The sequence below is a fragment of the Nanorana parkeri genome, unplaced genomic scaffold, assembly GCF_000935625.1.
Source record: "Nanorana parkeri isolate BGI_ZX_2015 unplaced genomic scaffold, ASM93562v1 scaffold33, whole genome shotgun sequence".
NCBI lineage: Eukaryota > Metazoa > Chordata > Amphibia > Anura > Dicroglossidae > Nanorana > Nanorana parkeri.
The window spans coordinates 328,876-345,623 of NW_017306301.1; the positions used below are offsets into that span (position 1 = coordinate 328,876).

At 38.3% G+C, this 16,748-nt stretch overlaps 1 protein-coding gene across 2 annotated transcripts in view; it reads right to left on the bottom strand.

Annotated features, from left to right (window-relative positions):
- Positions 1 to 16,748, bottom strand: part of LOC108797319 (alpha-actinin-3) — an 88,177-nt gene that overhangs the window by 49,992 nt on the left and 21,437 nt on the right. The gene's annotated exons all lie outside the window — the stretch shown is intronic.

Sequence of the window (16,748 nt, forward strand, 5' to 3'; positions counted from 1 at the left end):
GCTGCCAGTCAGTCTGCTCACATCAATGGTAGGCGACGGCTGCATGCATATATTTGCAAATGTACATGATTCTGAATGGCTACATGCATACGGGCCCATATGCACCCTGATACTCTGTGTTTAGGAAGGTTATATGGCATTGTACACATGTACCTAATTGGATTCTCATATATTTGAATGCCTGGTATTGGCTTGTCCAGGCTGAGCTGTACGCTGCACCTATCACTCATAGCAAAGAAAATATGGCTGTATTGTATGCTATATGGCCATTCACTGCCATGTGCATGAGCCCGTAGATTTAGGAGAAGTTAGCAAGTTGAACTATTTAGTATCTTCTCTTCTCTAACAGCAATCCTGATTTTTAATGACTACAAAAAAATCAGCATCCCAATATATTTCCCGTGCCAACTTGGTTTTCAAAAGTAAAAGCTCCTCAGCTGTCATCCTTATCCTTGCTATACTACTCAGTGAGCCTGTGATCCAGAACAAGTATGCTTGTCAGAAGTCCAAACTTTACTGCCTGCAAATAACACATTAACTCATATATTTCTGTTCTTACGGCTCCCACTACAGACTGTGCAATACAATATTCTGAATTTGTTGTTGTTATGTTATAGTGGGTGTGGTATCGGTAGATTCTGTGTAATGCATAGCTATACCATATTTGTGCAATTTAAAAAGATAACTGATATAATATTGCTATACATTGCTCCTCTAAAAATCGGGGGTTTTCTTGCACAGGATATATTTATTTGGCACTGATACCTATAGCATATGTAATATTAAAGCACACATTTTTCAATCCAGAAACTATTCCCATCTGAAAAACTAATAGCAACTTTTCCTTTAAGCTCGATATAACCCAAAAACTACCCCACATACTAATCTTTAAACCTAAATTTTTACTTCAACGTAACCCCTAAACCTAACTCTTAACCCCTTTGTAAGCCGAGGTAAGTGAAACTTAGATGCCCAGACCAAATTTATCATCAGTATGCATCAGTTAACTTGGCTATAACTTCATGGCTAATTTGTCAGTTTGACAAACTTCCTAGAACCACTGCAACACTAATTAACATGTATACAGCAGGTGGCATTATGCGTAAGGACCTAAAAGGGTGTATTGCAGTCATGTCAATCTGAACCTAACCTCAGAAGCTAGCCCTTATAAAAATAACTAAATTAGAAAGTAAACATATACAAGTGCCACTTGTACTATTGTTCCAAAAATATTACATGCCTAATCAATTATATTCTGGTATGTGCTAGAATGTCAGTCAAGTATTCAGTTATTTTTGTATGCTGCTGTAAACTTGCACTGGTACACTTTGCATTGCATTTTGTTTAGTTACTTTGCTCACTAACAGACCTGCCTGATATTTAAAGAAGAGATTGTTAAGGCATCTATTATGTCAGATATGTATTTATTCAGTAATTTAGTTGGTGGGATATAGTATTAGAAGATTTTGATTTATTAAAAGAAAGGCTTTTAAAATTGCAGTGTTCTTATGCATAAAAACAGGAGGAATGATGAAGCAGATATGTTTTTAGTAGCAACTACTCAGATGTAAATTTTAAATCTGTAAAATGCTCTGTCTAGAGAAATTACTTCTAGTCATTCACAACTGACAATAACACTTATGCCATACAGCCTATTGCAACATACTGTCACGGCTTCCAGAGAAGACAGCACATAATATATAGGAAGGTGTCAGCTTTATGTCATTATTTTGTGGATTTTGGGGATGTGGTTGAAACAGGGGTTTTTGGAAAATGGTTAATACGTTGTAAAAGCATATGTTAGTTTCTTCATTATGATAGCTGGCCCTGTATATTGCATTGGCGGAGTTTTACTAAGGTAATGTTTTTAGATTCTTGTCTAGGTTTAGCTGGGTGTTTTAAAAATCTTTCAACCAGAAGTGATGTTTCTTTAAGGATTTAATCTGAGGCGTCTGGTCAACTAGACAAATCTGTCAGCTTCCTAGTAAGCTATTTATAGGGTAACGGTATCCTGGAGAGTCCCAAAGAAGGTTTATGGGATGTACACTGTACATCATCTTGGAATGAGAGCTTGGCTATGCCATACCAAATGAACAGACAGGTAGGAGATCCAATTACTGTCTGAAATATGTTGGGGTTACATTTTCTTGAAGTTTTTACAGTAGTGATGCTTTACTTATGACACTGCATACCACATGACACCTTTTCTTCACAACTGACTTGAATAATTTTAATTCACCTCATAAACCATTTCACTGAGCAATACTAGCATGAGTTGTGAAACCATTAATCAAAGAAGAACTTTGAAGGTAGGAATAAACAGAATTTTGTATTACTATAATAATCTTACAAACACAATATACAAAGATATTTACATTTTGCCATCTTTGCCATTACCATACCTGTAGATTATCACCATTGTAACTGAAACATAATTAAACAGAATGGATTACCACTGTTTATCCTGGATTACCCTCTGGATTGGGTTAATGTAATGGGGACAAGGCCCTAGCCATAGCCATTTAAACATGGATAGAAGGACCAAAGTAAAGCATGGATTATATCTTTGGGAGAATCATAATATGCACATTACATTAAAGTGTCCAAGGATCTTTTATTAACATTCTTGTCTACCAAAATGGTAGATCAGATTCAGGGCTGTTACAGGGAACCTGTCAGAAAAGACATATGGCACCTGACCTTTGACACATACTTGTTTCATGTCAGTGACCAAAGATTACAGGCATAGCCACTGCACCTACAAAAACAAGCCAGAAAAATGAGCTTCAATATTTATATCCCGACAGGTACTTTTTAAGGTTCTGACTAGCAACTTGAGGGACTGCGGTCATTTGTCCAAGTGCCATTTTAAGATGGCACCCAGAGTAAGCAGTTATCTCACGTCTCTGCAGCTTGTATCACAGGAACAGCCAGCTGTATGTGACAAGTGAGGCCCAACGCTAAACCCTGGAAATGAAATTATTATCTCCTGGGTTTCTAATCTTTCTACAGAGTGCTTCATAGAACCGTGGTCTGGAAGGGAATGTAAACATGATACATCTGGAGAATGATGAAGTTATGAGTGATGTCACGGGACTTCCTGTCAATATGGAGGCTCAGACAGAGCTTTTGCAGCTCTTTCCATCCCCTCTCTAGAGCAGTTAATGCAGTAAAGCGCATGTGTTCACTTTGAGTTTTACAATTTTTCTAACCTCTTAATTTAAAACAAGCAAAAAAATATGATAAAAGGTATAATGTGCTAAACTGATACATCTCCAAACACATCTGGACCCAAGGGAACTTAACATTCCACCAACATCAATCTTGAATTGTTAATTGTGCATTAAAAGAATTCATGAAACTGTCCGTTAAGATTGTGTCTACAGCGTCATTTAGCAATTTTACATAAATTATTTGATAAGGTTATTCAGTTTTAATTTTACATAAAACTTAAAGTGACACTAAACTCAGGAGTTAAAACTTAAAAATGCATTCAATTACCTTAACTATTAACAATACTGTACCTTATTTATGCATCACTCGGCTGTAGATCCTCAAATCATTTTGTGCATGAATTTGTGCTGAATCTGTCCTTCCTTCTGGTGGGTGGTTACTTTGTTCCTCATGGTCCCTGTGTGTGTTGTAAAGTAGCCACCACTCCAAGTTTGCTCCCGTGATGGACTAAAATCTTAATATAAATGAGTAAACTCAGCTCGAGACTGAAGTCCATCACATGAGCGAGTTTGGAGTGGTGGCTACTTTAAAACACAAACAGGGTCCATGGGGAACAAAGCAGCCCCCCTCCAGCAGAAACGGTCAATGTTAGCAGAAATTTAGAGATGATTTGAGGATCTACAGTTATCACTCAGCTCTACAAATAAGCTAAATTTTGTTAATAGTTAAGGTACTTGAATGCATTTTTAAGTTTTAACTCCTGAGTTTAGTGTCACTTTAAAGCTTACTAATGTAAAGTTCCAATATACTATATGTAGATAGGCTTCAGTAATGTAGAGAGGTAATACAGACCCTTGCAAATGAAATATGTTTAGCAAGGGCAGAAAGGTATCAGCTGACCAATAGAAAACTCCAATAGTTGGAGGCAAAATAAGTCCACAGTTAATATTGAACTCTATTTTCTTCTGGAAATAAAATGTCAATGGGCAGTCCTCTGAAACTCTACTGACGCCGGGAGCAAATTACAGACAGGGAAGTATCAGGTTCTTGCTGCTTGATTGGAAAACACAAAAACTGAGTCAGTTAAGTAAGACTTGATGAGAATTCTGGGTAAGACAGCGAACCCAAAACATGTTTTATTTTTATTTAATTGTATTAATTTAATTTTTTTATACTTAAAGAGTGATGATGTCCCTCTGTGTCCTCATGTCCAATGCACTGTATAGGATGTGATGACTCACAGGACCTTAGACCACTGGAGCAGAAGGGGAGAGAGGCTGAAGCTGCAGTTATTTAAAGAGACAACACTCCCAATAAGATGTGTTTAACTTTGCCTCTCAAGTTGAGGGTTCAAGAAAGCTATGTGGCATTGGCTTTGTTTATGGTTTGTGAAAACTTACGTACACACTGTTGTTATCCAAGCTAAAATCTGTGTGTATTTGGCATTAAAACCAAACTCCAGCCAGCAGACTTCGTTTTAGTTTTAGACAGTTTGGAAGGCTTAGAACTACAACTAAACGTTTAGGGGCATAATTAACAAGCAGTGAATATGATATTCACTGCAAGTAAATCTTCCAGGTGCATGTGTTTAAATGCAGTGGCTTATTCAACAGGAGTGAATGTTTGGTGAAAATAACATCACTGCTTTATAAATATGTCCCATTATTTTCAGCAAATGGGGAGGTTTATTATTTTGTCAGGTTATTATTACTATTATTATTACTGTCTGTATTTTCCTGTCACTGTTACAACTGTCCCCCTTCAGTTCATGTCCTGCTGTCAGCATATGGAGATTTCACCATCTCCACAACAGGTCATGAACAGAAACTAAAGTAGATTTGAACCCTAACTAGGTGACAATTACTGGATTGACTTCCTCTAGGTGGCAACAGTTTACCACACATGCACAACTTTTGTTGGCACAGGAGTATGTGGTTTACACCAGGGCTACAGGTGACAGGTTGACAACATGGAAGCACATCACCTCATAACAGGAAATGCCTGAGCAAAGGCCTTTATAAAAGGATCATCATCTGGTATATTAATAAAAAGCTGCAACTGTTTAAAAATTATATGACATGTTAAAGCATTTTAAGTCTGCAGCCAGTTTATAAGTACATTAAAGGCTCTATTGACACTTGCACACCTAAAATACAGGGTTTTATTATGTGATTTTAATGGAAACTTGCACATGAAGGGATTTTGGAATTGGCATTACTGACATCTTTTGTCCTGAAAACACAAGAAGTGACATATAGGGGGTGATTTACTAACCTAAACACACACACACACACCAGGTGTGTGTGATTTTCACACAGCAAAACGTATTTATCAACCAAAAAGTCTCTAAAAGCATATTTCCACTAATGCCATATATGGAAAAATCATGCACATGATGCATATATAATGCTGCTTCACAGTTTAGACAAAAATGGTTAGCTCATGCATTTACATTCCTTGCATTCATCAACGCAAGCAACACAACATAGAGCTAATTTACCCAACATCACCTTGGAATTCATTCAGGGCTTTGCACAACACACCTGCTGGGTGTGTACACATTACAAAGGTGTTTAGATTCCACCCATAGATCATGCTGGGAGGGAACACACTGCAGAGGTGTATACACATTCGTGGTGTGTTTATAAGGTTAGTAAATCAACCCCAAAATCTCTCCAAAGTGAAGGGTAATCTTCTCTTAAAACAGCTGTCATTAGAACAGCTCTTTTAAATGAACATTAAAATATTTCCCCCCCTCTATTCCTGCACCACTGATAACTGTAACTGTAAAAATTTCATATAATTTTCCGTCCGGTTGGTCATCAGTACAAACACATTTCCACTCTATAAAATGCTAAAAGAAAATAAAGTATTTGGCTTTAGATCTATTTAAATCTTTAAACTGCTTTCATCTACAGAAATGGATAAAATTATATATACCTGCTAGATAAAGAAAATAAGAGGGAGCTAAATCCCAAACACTGCTTATAGCATTCAGGCCAGTCAGTCACAATGCCCCGCCAACTAACTGTTAAATGTGCACTCAGCTCAGTAGACACTTTCAGACCAGCTGGCTTATATGTCACTTGGCAGGGGGCTGAACTGTCTGCCCAGTGCCCATAAAATCTAGCAGTGTAAATGAGGCCTTAAAAAGCAGTCCCAGACAAGTGACCTTAATCAATAATTTGTTAATGCTATCCAAGAAACACTGGCAATTACCAATGTCAGGGCATTCACACAGTTTACCTATATCTGAGTTCTGCGTAAAGCACTGCAGCCAGATTTTGGAGAGTCGCTCACATGTCAGGTGGAAGAGTCCACTTTTTTAAAGGAGAAGTATTAGGAGAGTAGAATATATTCTTCCCAATACTTAGAGTTGGCGTGGGACACTGCAGCTCTATATACGGAGAGCTGAGTGATCATGTAACCACTGACTGCTTAGCCCACTATATCCTAACCTCGCAGGGATTCCCCTCTCTATTTGAACAGCTCTAACTGGGGGGACAAACGGGAGTGGGCAGGGACTAGTGGCTCTGGCTCTAGAGAGGCAGAGCCAGCTGTCAGCCAGGCATCCAGGTGGATCCCAACAATATTGTTGGGATCCTTTCCAGCTGCTTTGTGGCTCTTTGCTGTCAGCATACTATGGGCAGTAGCCCGCTATATGCTAACTTTGGGTCACAGGAGTAGTTTAGTAAATGTACTCCTGTGACTCAAAAGAGAAGTATAACAAAAAAAATTTGTCCTAAATCTATACTGCTTTTTTTCTGGTATATTACAAATCATCAAATTGGGGTACAGTATGTATATTTAACTGGTCAATCGATCCAAAAGTTATGTTTTATTTATAAGTGTGTTGACCTAGGAAATCCAAGTGCAAAGATCTTACCAATGGAGTCCCTGATAGAACCCCCTAGTCTGCAATTCAGGCATTTGGTTTAAAGCAGAACTTCAGTCAAAACAAAGTAGGAATAATCCATTAAAAGATAATATAATATAACCAGCAGAATATATATTTAATCCATGCAGTACATTTTTCCTGCTGCTAGATGTCATCAGTCTGATGACCATCATCCATCATTCAACTCACTTCCTCTGAGCACTGCTCATTCCAGATCAGCCACCCAGCCTATGGTTAGGAAGTGAAAGGAGAAGCAGCACAGTGATGAGCTTATCTGTTTTTTAGTCTGCTTTCTCCCATTATTAGCATGCTTCTTGCCAGCACATGAACTGGTTGGCTCCTTGAGCTTCTTTCTTCTCTCACACTCCAGCCCTGCGGTGCAGGGAGTGCAAGAGGCTGATACCAGTTCAAATTCAGGTACTTCCACTGCTTGTATTTCAAAAACATATTTAATGGTCAATTCATAATGACAGAGTTACATTATTTTTGTATCGTTTATATAGTTCTAGAGTTTAGTTGTAAATCATTAATATCTTTGCATCCTCATTTTGGGATCTAAGGATTGAACTTAAATTATAACTGTACTTTTATTCAAGAATTGAGTATCTGCCTCCAGTCACATCCCTCCATATAACTACACAAACTCAAGTGAAGCCGAGCAACACCTCATGCTGGCCTGAACTCATGCTCCATGATGGGTACAGGTCAATATTGTCCATGAATGTGGCCCCAAACATTCAGTACATGTTTATTATCCTGTCTTATCCTAGACAGGGGTCTGGTATGGATTTTAAGGGGGGACCCCAGTCAAAAAAACAAAGAAACCCAACAGGAAGTTTCCCCTTCACATCAGAGACACCCCCCCCCCCTTTCCATCAGAAGCCCCCTCCACATTACAGTCCCCCCCCCACCTTTTGCATCAGAAGTGAAAATTTGAAGACACCCCGACAAAGCTAGAAAGCATACCCAGACAAAGCGTGGCAACCTGATTGAGAAAGGCTGCTCTAAGACACCCTAATAGTCATTATCAGCAACGAATGCTGGCGATGCCAAGGGGCTGGCGCTGACTGAAATGATTCACAGATTTTTCAACGCAGGTTTTATTCTCTTTAGTTGATATGGGGAAACATATACTGTATACAATCAAATAGTTCTTAATTTAAATACTGATAAAATAGACCTATTTTCTTTTACCCTTAAATTGGTATTTGTATTTTTCTATTTTTTTGCATGTGTTTGATGGGACATCTCAGTTAACCTTAATGGTGATGGTTTAATGATGCATCAATACTTTGAACGAAATGACAAACTACAGGAGGAAGGCATCAATGCTGGAAACAAATAAGTGAAAGTTAACTGTTGCAATAATTTAACAAAGTGTCAAAAATGGCAGTTTTGGTATGAGCTATTGAATATGATTGGTGGAAATACTGACAGTTCACATGTGTGACATGTAAGAGACTCAGGCATGCCACAATTATTTTTCAAATGGTAAAATCTGTAGAAAAAAATCTATGCAAGGTGCCCTCAGCTAATATCCTTTGTAAAGCCTAAAATCTATCTGCCTATCTCTTGTATTCCAACCTATATCCTAATTTAGCCGTTCAAAATACATAAATGACCTCATGCCCCTATCTTTCTCCCTTCCATACCCCTCCTCTACAGAGGAGGAATCTGGAACTAATTTAGACATTACCTTTAAAGGATCCACGTCCAGAATAGCAGCTGTTACATGATGCTGAATTCCTCTGGCTACTTCCCTTACACACGCAAACCATTATAGCTCAGAACATTGGCTTTACAAGAGTAACTCTTAGTAGGTATATCTGTATGGACACCAGACTCTCTAAAGTATTATTCAGCAGCTAAACATCGACACAGCCTTTTAGTTACAACAAAGGTATATTAAATTCAAAACATAGCTACACGTCCAGTTACTTAATAGCATAGTTAAAATAATAGGGCACCAAATATTGCATTATGATGTATGCTCCCATTTCAGAAATATTGTCGTATTGCAGTTATTGTGATCCTTTAAAAAAATAATTTTGTGTTTGTGACAAGAAAATACTATGTAGTATACTGAAGACAAAAGGTGAAGATTAAGGTGATACTCTATAGTATACTGAAGACAAAAGGTGGAGAGTTTGGAGAAGGCAGAAGTAGTGAACAATCTAGACTGAAATAGCTGATTTGGAAAATGTCTCCAATTCAGCTCATTTTCCAGTACAGCTATGTTGTCCTAGATTGTTCACTTCTCCTGCCTTCTCCAAACTCTTCACCCTTTTGTGAATAACCCTGTAAATCACTTATCCATTGAATCTTAGCTTTTGGATTGTCTTGTATTTGTAAAGGATAACTTTATTTAATAGAACAAACCCCCACATGTGCCAACTCACCCTTCCTTATATCATAATTATACCTTTCCCCGAAAATAAGACACTGTCTTATACTTTTTTTGGCTCAAAAAAACACACTAGGTCTTATTTTCGGGGTAGGTCTTATTTTTTTTTGTTGTACAACAATCCGCATTTATTCATGTAGAAAAGTCTACATGTATTCATGTACAAAAATATGATGATCAGGGCAATTAGGGGTGCCGTACCTTTCCAAGAGCAATGTGATAACCAATTGCCAGAATGAGCGAAGAGCACTTTCATTATAGATTCCTCACAGGCGGAGTGCATTTGGTATCACTCCGCCTGTGGCAGGAGCCAGCGCTATAGAGGAGGCATCAGCTTATGCGGCTCTGCTCCCTCCGGTGCCGCCTCGCTTCCTCTAGCACTGGCTTGGTTGGCACCGCTGATTCTCTCCTGCGGCTCTTCAAGTTCCCCCTTATGCCACCACCGGCCATGGGAATGGTCACAACTAGGTCTTATTTTCAGGGTAGGTCTTATATTTTAGCAATTCCCAAAAATAGTACTAGGTCTTATTTTCAGGGTAGGTCTTATTTTCAGGGAAACAGGGTATATGTAACACACATAAACAAAGTTCACCAACACATATGCTATAACTAAGGACATGTTTGTTTAAAACATAAAATCAACTTTTATGAGGTTCTGGTAATCTTTGTTCATAAATACATCAATGTTGAATTCCAGGTTTAATTGGAAACCACCACCAGGGAGATTTCCCACTTCCTGTCCTCAAAGACACAACAAAAAATAAGTGCAAAATCTCATACAAATATGGGGAAATTTCACCTCAGACAGCTGTCCCCAGAACAGGTGTCCCCAATAAAAGTTATCCCCTCTAGTCGTATTTCAGTGAAATTTTGGATTCCTTCTCACTTTCCCTCCCAGTGACAATGGTTCCCAGAACAAATAATGAGGTTATACCTTCTTAATGGAAACACAGACAGAAATAAAAACATCCTACCCAAAAGTGAAAGAAACGTTTCAGCTGCATTAATTTTTTTATAATGAAGAAACTCTGGCCAAATGTTTCTGTTTAGTTTTGGAAGATGAGGAAAAGACTAGCACCTCTTTTTATTGCTGTCCATGTCCTATTGGAAACATTTTATCTCACTTCCTGTCTCAAAGGGGACACAAGCAGCAACACTGGATTTACGTGTTAACCAAGAGTTTTTGAAATTAATAAAAACCTACTTTGAGAAGGTGAGTTGCAGATCTTCTTGTACTGTAAGCCTTTAACTGACTCATGTAAGTATCAGCGCAGGAGAAGCATTGACTTTTCTATAAGTCAAATAAATGACATTGATACAGGTAGACCAGCCTCCTTCCACAGCTTGAAATTTGGTCATATATTTGGCATGTTTCTGCCACAAAGTAGATACAAAAAGAGTAGTATGCTTATTTTAGCATTTTAGAACACTTCATTTTGAAAGTGACCTTGTCACATTTCCAAGAAAAGGCATACCTGTAAAAGAAGATTGTATATACTGCCACTCCCCTGCTGAGAAATTATCCCCCCAATAAGTCCACTGGGAAACTAATGCTTCTGGGAGTTTCAATCTCTAGGTTCACATTAAGGCTCATATGGGTTCCTCCTGCTGATCTCGCCATAACAACAGGAGACAGCAGAGATGTGGAGGTTAGCAGGAGGAATCTGTGAGAGCTGCTTCCTAAAGTGTTATCCTTATTCCATCTCAGTCATGAAATTATATTGCCAATACTTCCAGAGTCGTCGTCAGGACAATGAACTTCATACTATACATATGGACAGAACTCTGAGAACCAGACTAAAACCTACCAAAACCCCTAGATCTCCTTATAGTCTATTGTTCCTGCTGAGTCATGTAATGTTGTTTTAGACAAACTACAACATATGCTTCTCCATATTTCCTTTGAGTGATACGGCACTCATAGAGGCATAGTGAAGGGGAATATTTGGATGAATTACTGAACTCTCTGAAGCCGGTTGGATGAGATCGGTGGAAGCTAGAGAGACAAACGGGAGAAGGATTGCAAACTGTGGTGTGTTTTTGTCCATGATGTTAAATTATGGTCAATTAAATCTGGTGAGTGCAGTGATTTATTGGTGATCACTGGGAAGAGTGGAGCATGGATTTCTTTCACTGGAACTAATTGATGAGTGTATTGGAACATCTACACGGCTATTGGGTATTATATTGACTCTTTTGCACTGATTGTGGACTATTCCTTTTGCACTATTAGATGATTTTACATGATTTCGCATGTATTAGATTTGAAAAGCGTGGTGCACATTGTATATATGACAATGCTTAATCACCCTTCATCCCTCTCCTATTCTCCACACCTAAGAGGGGTGGGATTATTTAGCTCACAGAGCTAACCAAGAAAAATGCAACTGATTAGTAACTGAACAGTCAGAACAGGCTGATAGAACAGGAAGTTATGAGCTAATTAGATCTCTGGCAGGATCTAAAGGTAATTTTTTAATACGAAAATATATAATAAAACATTTTTAATGGTTTATTTAACCGACCAAAATGGAGCAAATAAGAGAAGTTAACTGTTGGGGTTGAGGTACATTTTAAAATCTGTTTAGTTGACGACTTCACTTTAAAAAACTTAGCAATTGGAATACTCTGCCTGCATTCACATGTTGCCTTGTGAAAATGCATGATTTGTGATTTGCTATGTTATAAGGAACATCTATAAATGTTTATTGTACCTAAGCAATACCCCAAAAAATATATCTTTTGTCTGGAAATCCTTCTAAAAATAGCAGTGCACTTCCCAGTATGTGAGTGTGTCTAGGTACCTACAGGCTCATAGCTATGTATTTGTAATGTAAATTTAGGGTACTGTGCCTCTGACTGCTAGTCTCACCAGATTTGTGAGAACTGTTATGTCACTACTGTGCTGTTCACTGGTTTTCTTGCTGCAGGCTCTGACCTGAGGGGGCAAAACCCTGCCTATACCAAGATGGCTCCCTCCACCTTGAGACAAAGTGTAGTACAGTACAAGAAATGCTAAGTCAGTAATGGGGGAAAATGAAAGGAGACTACAGGAAAACTGGTGACTAGTCCTTTGTTCTTTGCCTGCCTTTTTTGCGTACAGCTTCCAGAGTTTAGTACCTCTTGAAGTGCATTTGTAACAAGTTTCTCATGTCCTTGCCCTAAACAAATGGTGTGCTGTACTATTTTAAAACATACTTCAATATATTTTTCATGCATTTCCATTAACTTCTATGGGCCCAAAACACACACTGACACAGTAAAATCCATGCAGGGTGTAGTTTACAAAATGCATTGCACTATAGTTCAGAAATCTGAATAGGCTTGATTGGTTTGTATGACAATTCTATGTTTACTATGGTTTTCCTCCGATAATAGATGGACATAAAAGCAATGATACATCTATACTCTTTGCTGTACTACTAGTCTCTATGGGCTGTTCCTCTGCAGTTCTGCGGGTATATAATTAATATCTGGAGTGCCTTTTGCACACATAGCCCCTCTCATGTGAGATGTTATAAGCAACTTCCATCTACCGGATTTACAACTGTTTTATTTTTTAACAGGGCTACCACAAACTTATCAGAGGGTAAAAAACAAAAATAGGATCTTAACTAAATATAGCAGACTAACAGCTTAGATAAAGAAAGCTGTATTTATTCTACTCAGTACACCTGTCATGGGAAAAATATAAAGGGCTAACATTGCTGACACCCCTTGCAAATTGTCAAGTTGTTTGGGTGTGACTTGCTCCAATACTTCTGATTCACAGTGAAACGTCAGAAGTTGTCATTCTTCTTCTGGGTCTGTGACCCCAAACTTTGCAAAATAGCCAGATATATAGCATTTTCTGAAGAAGAGGTCAGCAAAGCAGCATTACTATTTCTCACAACCTTTAAAGCTCTGGGTAACTATTAAATAGTATTTTATGATTTTTTTGCACAAACATAGGACTAGTCACCAGTATTGTCTGTGGTCTCCCTGCAGCTGATCTGTCTCCAATATTGACCTACCATGCCTTCTTCTGCACTGTGTCTATGTGTAAGCAGCCAACTTGGTTGAGGCAGGGCTCTGCTTCCTCATGTCATAGTTTCCAACAAAGAGAACAGTGAGCATCCAAGTACAGATATCACCAGATCTCACTCGAAACCTCCTGAGACCAGCAGACCGAGGCAGCAGTGCCTTAAATCTGATGCTGCAGATATGGAGCTATGAGCCTGTAGGCACAGGAGGCACACTCACATACCAGGAAGTGCACTACTATTTTAAAGGAGGAATTTCAGGCAAAAGGTAGATTTTTCAGGGTCCAGCTTAGGTACAGTTAACATTTCTGTATGTTCCCTATAATAAAACAAATCTTCATTCTTTGAGATCATGTCCTCTTTAAGTGCTATTTTTACTACCCATAATGTTCTTAACAGTAACAATCCTTTCACTTCCACATTGACATCATCCAATCTGCATTTCTTCAATAAAACTGCATGTTCACATTGTTGAGTAAGCACTGAAAGTTTGTTTGATGCTTACGGAAATGTCATTTAAATTTTGCCCCGTGTTATGCAATGATTTACTTTTCTGCAGCTAACTTCAGTCAAAACAAAATGACTTAATCACTCCTATTTCTGTGGTCGTCTAATGTGCCAGAAAAAGTAACAGCAGAAGGAGGAGTGACAAAAGACAGCAGTCGGCAACAGTGTTTTCACGAAACAGTCACAGCTGTTACAACGCAAGTTTCAGGGCTGCCACAATGATGATGAGGAGCTAATAATAGTCCGTACCAACTGTCTCCCTTCAGCATACGCCTTATCAACTCAGTTGGGACTATCTGCAAAATAAAGCAAACCAAAGCCACCAGTTATAAATTATTTCTTAACCGATCTGACTGCAGGAATACCAACTTGCTTAACAGCAATGTGCTCTGCACTGCCTAGGCCACTTAAAGCCTATATCCGGGGCACCAAAAAAAAAAAAAAACTTTCCTTGCTGTGGGGCAAGAGTTAACCACTCATTAATGGCTAGGATTTTTATTTGCCTGATCCCCGCTCCCCTGACAGCTGGCGCTCACATCTTCACCCGTATACTCCAGCTAGTGGACTGTCGCTTGGTGTCCTCACGTATAATGCAGGGCCATGTGCTCTGGATTGTACATGATAACGTCAGCAGGCCTCTAACTTCCAGAGCGCAAGGGTTAGCAGGCTCTGGGTGCCAGTCTTGGAACCTGCTGGAGCAGGGATTGGGTTAGTTAAAGTCCTTTACAAGGGTACCCTAGACATTAATGGGCACTTAACCCTTGCACTGCAAGGGTAGCCCCACTGCAAGGTGAGATTTCTTCTTCCTGGAGAAAAACTTTAAAGTAACCTTGCCAGATTAGAAATACACGAGCTGCCTGTCTGATCTATTTCTTAAATTGCTAACTGCCTGGCTGTGTCTGGCTTAATTTCTGGGTCACACACTTGAAGTAATCATGCAACAAATGTAAGTCAGGGATACGTTAACAATTCTCATCTGTATGCTTTTTCGCTTTTTCTAAGCTATCTACTCAGAAAGTATTGAAACCACAGCATCACCACTAACATTTTTGGATGGGCAGCCTAAAAGTATCTCTCATGACATGTTCCTTCAAGGGTCATATTACAGAATATTTTGCTATGTTGCCATTTGTTTTTTGTTGTTTTTTTTTACTTGATGAAGCTAAGGAAGTGGCATCTGTTCAGTAAAGATGTAAATTGGTATCACTCTTCCCTCATCACACCACCAGGGGGGAGAGCAATGGGAGGAATTTGTCATAAACGGGAATGGACAGAATCCGGAGCAGTTGCCCATATTAACCCCTTCATGACTGAGCTTGTTTTTGGTTTCTGTTCGTAAATGACTGACACACTTTTGACATTTTTGCTGTGTGATTCTTCCACGTCAGTAATATACTTTCTTACAAAGTGCACCCACACATATTATATATTGTTTTTTAGAGGACAGATAGGGCTATATATTTATATCACATATGTGTGTCTAACGCCTCACTTAGCACAAATACAAATTAAAAAAAGAGGAAAAAACGTAAAAAAAAACTTTTTTTCCCAGTTTTGATTTGTAGTATTTTTTTTTAACAAAACCAGCACAGCTAAAAAAAAATGCAATACATACATTCATTTATTTGTCCCTTATTTTTAATTTTTTTACACTTTTCACTATTTTTTTTAATTTATTTACACTTTTCACTTTTTTTATACTGACAAATTTTATTTATTTAATTATATCAGGCAGTCATTGTGAATTAATCTCACTATTACTGCTTGATAAATTAATACATTTTTTTTTTTTTCAGGCTGCTTCAAACTTCAGAACAGCCGATAATAAGTTAGTGACACTGATCCTGCAGCAGTTCAGGATTCAGCTGTCAGTGAATGTTTCAGAAAACTTAAACATTCTACTTGCAAGAATAGATACATTATGTGTCTAATACATAACATTTTGTATCTATTCTTGAAAGTCAAAAGATAAAAAAAAAAAAAGCCAGTATAGCTTGAGAGAGATATCTCTCGATCTATACGAGCTGTCAGAATGCCGGCAAAAGCCGACATGTGTGTCTGCTTTGCTGTGACTCTCAGACACCCGATATTAAGGTATCAGGTGTCTGAAAAAGGTTAACCCTTTCAGTAATGGATCTCTAGATAGTTAGACATCTATTACTGAAAGGTAACCGCTGATTCTCAGCGGTTAGCAGCCTTCTAGTGCAGCAAATAACTCGTCACGTACAGTGTACGTGACAAGTCATTTGGTCCCTTTGTGGCTGGACGTACAGTGTACGTCTCCCGTCACGAAGGGGTTAATCAATCCACTTCTCGCTTCAATCTGTGCAGTTAAGCTTTAAAAATTAAAGATAGAAGCTGATTGGTTGTCATGGGCAGCTGCTCCTAATTCTGTCTGCTCCAGTTTTGACAAATTCACCTCAATGAGTATAAAATGTGCTAAATACTTTGTGTTCTGCCCTTCATTGCTCTGCCCTATACTTTTGTGACTCCTGCACGCTTTTCATTTCAGTTTACATCAAGATATTAACTGTTTTTGATTTATTATAAAATTATACATCCAAACAAAACAAAACTGAAGCTTTGACATGGACTGAGAGTTTTACATAACATAAATTACACTGGATATTAATATGAAATATTGCAATCCAGAAATTCCTTTCATAATGACTTTTATTAACTGTGCCTAAAAATAGAACAATGTGCACACGCTGCTAGAAAGGGTGAGCAGTTAACCCTTCCC